Source organism: Perna viridis, chromosome 7, assembly GCF_037379345.1.
Source record: "Perna viridis isolate PV_CMFRI_1.1 ecotype Kerala chromosome 7, ASM3737934v1, whole genome shotgun sequence".
NCBI classification, from domain to species: domain Eukaryota; kingdom Metazoa; phylum Mollusca; class Bivalvia; order Mytilida; family Mytilidae; genus Perna; species Perna viridis.
In genome coordinates, this window is record NC_142451.1 from 49,273,466 (window position 1) to 49,281,283 (window position 7,818).

Consider the following 7,818-nt stretch of genomic DNA (forward strand, 5'->3'; position numbering starts at 1 on the left):
CTATGCAAAGAAGTCATGAGAATATACTCTATGTAAACGGAAAGTTATTCTAATCAAGATCCTTAAATAAAAATACATTCTTATGTCTTTACAAGTCATGTTTTCTAGACACGGGTTGGATTGTTATTGGCTGTATCAGTCTGAATTACAATTTTTTGGAGGAATGGGATTGTCTTGTAGCGTATGGGGTCCAAATTTTGTTTTTATGTTTTGTGTGTTTCTGTTATCTTTAAATTTTTCTTATTCCATTGTTTTTATCTTATCCAGATAATCAATACCTATGCCTGGTTATTAACAAGAATGTGTGACTAAGTTAAGCAGGTATGTTTTAACATGCTTATTTACTTATATAAATGATGGAGATGTACCCCGACCCTTGATTTTAGCGTACGCTGAAAAAAATGAAAGCGTCTCCAGCCTAAAATTTTAAAACTTTACACAGTGAATCCTGCGTACAGGATAAATTTAGGATTATTGCGTCTGCTTACGCTCTAAAAACAGCTGCGTACAAAAGGGGGAGGGGTTACACACACAATGACATTTTTCATCACAGGAATCATGTTATTGATTCACGTTATGATTTTATGTTGTGTATAAAGTTACAGTTCTATTTTGTAGGGTATTCAGATTCAGATTTGTCAACATGTCAAGGGTTTGCCATTCTGAATGTCTACCTCAAATGAGGGATGCAATGCTCTGTTTTTTATAATCAAGTTATCTGCTATTGATTTTTACATTAGTTTAGGAGTGTTGTACCCTGATTTGTCTATATTCTGTTTAGAAATGCTTTGTGCAATATTTCAGGTGGTCTTTTGCCTAAACAGTTATATACTGACAAGCATTGGTAGGGGTAAGACTTCTGTAAAGTGGTCCAAAAAGGTACATTTTCACATTTGATGCGAAATCAAACATTAGAAAAATCCGGTCGAAAAAATGAAAGTGTCTTTATAAGTCCTGTGCAAAAGGCATTATAATTTAATTAATATCACTGAGATTGTACTAATTACATCTAGATAAACACTTTGAAACAAATAATGTAATTTTAAATAAATATATCATAAATAATGAATTATTAAAAGGAGTAACTCCCTTATACACAAAACTGTGTGTAGATCATTTTCGCTCTATTGGTAAGGTGAGGTCCTTTCGGCTATCTGTTCTCCATCAGTTCTTGACATATTTGGTCGTTCGGAAAATACTTCACACAAGCATCTAGATACTTCTCTAAACTATGTAGATACTTCTCACAGACATCTGGAAACTTTGCAGAAGCATCCAGTTGCTCCTTACAACTACTTAGATACTTCTCAGAAGCATCTAGATGCTACCCACAACTACCTAGATACTTCTCACAAGACTCTAGATGCTTCTCACAACTATCTAGATATTTATCACAACTATCTTACTAGGTACTTCTCACATGCATCTAGGTGCTCCGTACAACTATCTAGATACTTTTTTAGGCTTCTATATGCTTCTCAAAACTATCTTGAAACTTCTTACAAGCACCTAGATATTTCTCACAAGTACTTAGATGCTTGCCTTATCCACATGTATCTAGATACTTCATACAACTATCTAGGCACTGCTAGAATTTAATAAAATTACGCAAAACGGATAAAAAATTGGAATAATATTGACGTCTCCGCCAATAAAATGCACTGTTTCCTTATTCTGAAAAATAAGCTGATGTTACTTGGTTATGCTGTCGTTAATCTAATATGCCATGATGTCCATCACGAACTTATTGATAAATGTAGGATCATATAGCATTATCATATCTGCCATGAGGACATACTTATTTGTTTCCTGTACCAAAGTTTTTCACTTCGGAACACTAACGGACTTGACATACGAGCGACTGATGCAAAATAACAAGCCAGTAACACCAACCCCCGAATTCACAACTCTCTCCAAGACCGTCATTATCTGTAAAGATCGTAGTGGAATCGTGGTAAAACAATGTCATTGTAGAGCTTACATGTACGCTAAGTCCAATAAAATACGACCGCAAACCTTAATTGGGGACCATGTCTGATACTCTATAATATTTTCGCATATTGAAAATGGCGGACTTCTAAGGCACCGACCATTTTTTATTATTAGGGTGCGGGGGTGGGGGGTGGGTTAGGACTTGATGTCGGATAAGATTTTTTTTATATATGTATGAGAAATATTTAGATAGTTGTGAGAAGTATTTAGATAGTTTTGAAAGCATCTAGATGCTTTTGTGAAGTATCTAGATACTTGTAAGATTTTTTTGTGTTTCTAGATACTTGTGAAAAGCAGCCAGATAGTAGTCAGATGTATCCAGATAGTAGTGCGAAGTATCTAGATAGTTTAGGGAGGTATCTATATGTATGTTTCTATATGGGACCATGGGTAACCTAATGGTATATCTATATGTATGTTCCTATATGGGACCATGGGTAACCTAATGGTATATTTATATGTATGTTCCTATATGGGATCATGGGTAACCTAATGGCATATCTATATGTATGTTCCTATAGGGACCATTGGTAACCTAATGGTATATCTATATGTATGTTCCTATAGGGGACCAATGGTCACCAATGTTAGATCTGTATATGTATGTTCCTACAGGAGATCATGCGTAACCCAATGTTATATCTATATATCTGTGTTCCTATTGGGGACCAATGGCCACCCAATGTTATATTTAAATATGTATGTTCCCATAGGGGACCATGGGTAACGCAATGTTATATCAATATTTGTAGGTTCCTATAGGTGTCCATGGGCAACCCAATGTTATATCTATATATGAAGGTTCCTTTAGGGGACCATGGGTAACTCAATGGTATATCTATATGAATGTTCCAAAAGGGGACCAATGGTCACCCTATGTTATATCTATATTTGTATGATCCCATAGGGGACCATGGGTAACCCAGTGTTATATCTATATTTGTATGTTCCCATAGAGGATCATGGGTAACCCAGTGTTATATCAATATTTGTATGTTCCTATATTCCTATTTGTATGTTTCGGTCGATCATATTGGCCTCGACAGCTGTATTGGCCCTCGATGATGCTTCGGGACCAATACGACCGTCTCGACCAATATGACAGACCTAAAACCTATAACAGGGCCAATATGAAATTACAAATTTATTAACATATTATATATATCACCCACAGACCTATATTGCATACCTTATATCACATGCCTAGACCTATATCGCATTCTCTAAATCACACCTATAGACCTATATGGCATACCCTATATCCCATCTCTAGACATATATATTGCATATCATATATCACACCTTGCACAGAACTCATTTGAAGTACATTTTGTATAGATAAAATATAAGAAAGAATGAACATGACATGCAAAAATCTGTTTGATATGCATAATCAACCCTCGACCTATATCACCCCGCGGGCCAGTGGCCCTTGTGTTGATATAGTAGTCTCCTGTAGATACTGCATGTGATACAGATTTTGGCATGCACAGTTCAGTATGAAATTTAAAGAAATAGTAATACAATGTACATGTGTATTATATCCATGTAAGTCACAACTGATTATCAATATGGTTCTTTTTTAGTACATTGTCAAGATATACCAGATACATTTATTTAGAATGCAGATCATAAAGTGAGAAACAAGATTTTCATGACACAAGAAAGACACAGTTATGTAGAAATTCTGTGGTCATGAAAGTGCATTGAAAATGTGTTGGATATCAAGGCTACCAAAAGTAGACCTTTTCTAAGAGCTGATTTTCATGGACATTCTTACATGTACAATGTACTAGGTAAGTATTGAAGGTATACATTATTTATTCATATACTTTGTATGTACACAGTTATTTAAAATTTTCAAAACTAGTGATAGATATAATGTTTTTATTGCTAGTGTAGAACAGTGTTGTCATATTTCTTCGCAATAGTTGCAGTTTACATTTGTATGTCTGTGAACAAGAATTTACACCGAAAACTACAAAAATACATGTGCATGTACTCTAACAAGATTACTGGCATATACAGCATAGTATCTAATATTTCATTCATGAAAGTTGCTCATAGATAAATCAACATTCAGGGATTGATCCAGAGATTTTGAAATGAGGGTCCAAACATCATTATAAATCAGCAGGTAGCTAAAAGCATACACACTTTAAGCAATATTCTTAGCAAGCATTCCATTTTCTATATTTAGAAGGTTTTTTCTTGTAAATGAAATAACTTTTAAACTCATTACTTCAAACCACTTTTTATGATCTATCTGGTTATGATGTTGTTTTAACAATGACAGGTGAAAAGTAACCTGTTCTACACTTACTTTGCAAAACATAAGAGTTACTTGAATTGTAATCTTATACATATTTGTGAAACAATCATGCAGAAAAAAGTGAAAGAAATGCACATACATTATTGAAAGCAGACAGATATAAAGCAATCAGCAAATAGTGATTCATCACACAAAAGTGGTACTCAAGGGGTATGGGTTCACTAGTAACTTTTTTGTTTTGGAGAGAAAAAAATATGGATTTATACTCAAAGTGCATGTGTGCTTAAGACATCAGATTCCCTGTGTTCACCACATACCATGGACTTATTGTACATGCCATAGCATAATCTAGACAACAATGAAAAGGACAAATCTTAGTTTTAATTTTTTACCAAAAAATTCTACATCAAAGTGAGCACAAGCAAGGAAAAGTTTTTTTCTCATTTCTCCCTTGAGACTGGGCCTTTGTTCAATTTCCTTCAGTCTGCAGGATTCATTTCTACTTCATGCATATCCAAACCGAAATTTCAAGGTGTGGGTCCATTCTTTGAAAATTCGTAGAATATTGATAGTCAGTGGTTCTCAGTGGAATTCATATTTTGTAAGAAATGCCGATTTAAGTATTAGGAAATTTGAGGACATCAACATACGTGTACGGCCAGGAATATTAAAAGCAATAATACAAAAGAAGATCCAAAAATATATATTAATAAACGGACTGTATAAATATATACTACGTTAAAACAAATGGTTATTCTTTAAAAGGACTGTTTTGATCGGTTATTTAGCTTATGATTTGGTTATATGAATATTTTTGATTACTTTTAGGTTTTCCTTGACTCAGTGCCTCAGCACTTTGATTTAAATCAGAATTTGAAAAGACTAAGAGAGTGTAAATTTCAATACATTTTTTGTTATAGTATCTCTAAAAGGAAATACATACTGCACACAAGGAAATTTCTACAGAATTTCCTCATTAGTGGTTGTCCCAATAAATGGGCAAACGACAAGACACATCATTTGGTCACTCAAAATATATTTAAAGGAATTTGTTCTTTTTGCATATTCGTTTTGGCCACGATTAAAGTCTTGTAAATTTCCCACTGAAATGTAAATTTAAGATAAACTGAGGATTCTACTTTTCTAATTATAAAATGCATTTTTATTGCTGATATAATGAAACTTTTTGGGGATATTTCGGGTTTGTTTTCAGCCTTTTTCTTTTCACACTTTTTAATCATAAAATTTCATTGATGAACATTTTGTCGTCAATACACACTGTATGTAACCATCCTATTGTTTAGGAAGAGGACATAATGTTAGGATAACTGCTTACCAATACCATTATTTTTGTTTATTTTGTAAAAGATGGGTTCAAACTGAGTTAGCCAAATGTTTACATTACTCCGAAGAAAAAAATAGCATTTTTTATGTGACAATTTGCAGGGATACGTTTTTTGATTAAAACGAAAGGTAACCAACGACTGTCTAAGTGATCTTACATCCTCAATCAGGGACGGTATGGATTTCCAAGTGCAGGTTGCAAATTGGGGAAAATCAAAGACATGTTTTGTGTCGAGTAAGACCTGTGGACTAAATAATCTCGGCATAGTTTTGTTCATGTTTGACTTAACATGAATTAAATATGTGTCTTAGAGCACTCTTTCAAACGGCGACACATATTTTTAATGGACTAGAACTATTTTTTATTTCTTCATCTAGATCAAACGCTGGTGCATTTGTTGCGTTTCATCATAGCTGTTTCTTTTGTTCTGTGAAATGAAATTGCTGCCTAGTGGTTGACATTTCTGCACCTCAATTTTGACCGGAAATCCTTGATACGTAAAACATAAACGATCGGATCAACCAAAGGATTCAATAAGATACAGATGCTGGTAAATTCTAGAATATTGTCTGGAATCTGTCCCGTCGTTAATGCTGAAGCAATATTTGTAACAACACTAGGGAGAATACATACATACATAGTGATAATTACGATAATTAGAGTAGACAGCGAACGACGGAAACGTTTTATTCTGCTTTCAACACCATGAAGCCGACCGTTTATGCCAGCTGTAGCTAAAGTATCTTGATGTGTATTAGCTTTAAACATTGCTGTCCTGTCTACGTGATCTATTTCAATGTTTACATTCGTAGACGGAAAATACCTTGGGCTTTTCACCGTATTCTGGGTAAGGGGTGAATTGATATGCGTTATGTTTGTCGAATTACTTGCAGAATTTGTTGATGGTCCCGTGAACGGAGCTATTGATAGCATTCTTTTATTAAGCCGGTAGAATACAACCCCGTAAACTATGGAGATCATAACCAAAATAGTTAAATTCAATAAAGGGAGAAACAACTTATAATACCAATACTTTTCGCCAAATATATCGATCAATTTACAAGATGAAGACTTTTTGTCACCGAATGCAAAATAAACCGCCGAAACATATGTTGCATCACAAACCAGAACGGTTACAAATACAGCGTTATACCAGCTTGACCATGTGCTGCCTTTAATGAGCGATACCGTAGCAAAAAGTCTTTCAATACAAATAAACAGCACTTGTATCAGTGAACAGGAGAGAGCTATTGATGTAACCATGCAGGTCACAAAGCATAAGGACTGTATATTTATACATTGCAGCTGTAGAAAAGTATTTCCAATTGTGATACAACTGGTAAAGCTTAATACCATATTACTGGTACTAAGCCACAGCAGCAAACGGATGAAGTTGTTTCTCGCAATTTCTTTGAACGCTGGAGAATAATAAATGTTACCATATTCAAAGTAAATGTCGTTATAGACAGCGGTAGTAAAATAATTGCCGCTGAAGCTGTGGTGTTAGCTGTCGAACCATTCATACACATACTTGTTGTATTGTCGGTCATTTTGTTTAACAGCAACTCTGAAAAAAGTACAACAATGTTTTTTTAAATGCATTCTTTTCTTTGATTTTTTAAAACAAAACAACACTAATTTGAATAAAACAACCAATTTTAGCTCAATGCTTACTAGTCGCGCATATCATTAGTACAATTTAAACTGCGAATTGTAAAATAAAACATGAAATGACGTTTTAGGGGGAGAAAAAGGCCTTGTTGTAACTTCAGAAGCAGGAAATGAATCAGGGGTAATAAAGTGGTTTTTTTTAATTTTTAACTCGATTTTCTTTACATATACTTTAAAACTTAACCGATGGGTTGATATGTGTCACCATAGCATACAAATTGATCAGTAGTGGAATTAAAGACTAATTAACTTTTGGTAATTTCACCCTGAACACATGTTCAATGGTATGTTCGGTTATAAAATTCGGTCTTAAAATGAAATTAAGTCAGTCAGGACTTTTCATTATATTTAGTGAAATGTGTTTTACTTTAACAACAAAACCTTTTATATGTTCGCTTCATCACATAAAAATGGAAACCTTACTTATATATAATAGCTGTCGATAAACTGATCAATATCGTGATATTTAGACTACCCACAGGACAGCGGTAATGACTAAGACCGCGATAATGACCGGGCCGCAGGTAACATTCATCGC

General features: G+C 34.1%; 1 long non-coding RNA gene across 3 annotated transcripts; it reads left to right on the top strand.

Annotated features, from left to right (window-relative positions):
* Positions 1 to 269: 269 nt before the first annotated feature.
* LOC148613109 (uncharacterized) lies at positions 270 to 7,421 on the top strand. Of its 3 annotated transcripts, none has more exons than XR_015924561.1 (4): positions 273 to 321; positions 2,273 to 2,348; positions 3,579 to 3,788; positions 5,711 to 7,421. It is a non-coding gene; the product is annotated as an uncharacterized LOC148613109 (long non-coding RNA). The 3 variants fall into 3 exon arrangements; XR_015924562.1 differs by lacking the exon at positions 2,273 to 2,348 and adding an exon at positions 805 to 879 and having other exon boundaries at positions 284 to 321; XR_015924560.1 differs by lacking the exon at positions 2,273 to 2,348 and having other exon boundaries at positions 270 to 321.
* The last annotated feature ends 397 nt before the right edge of the window (positions 7,422 to 7,818 follow it).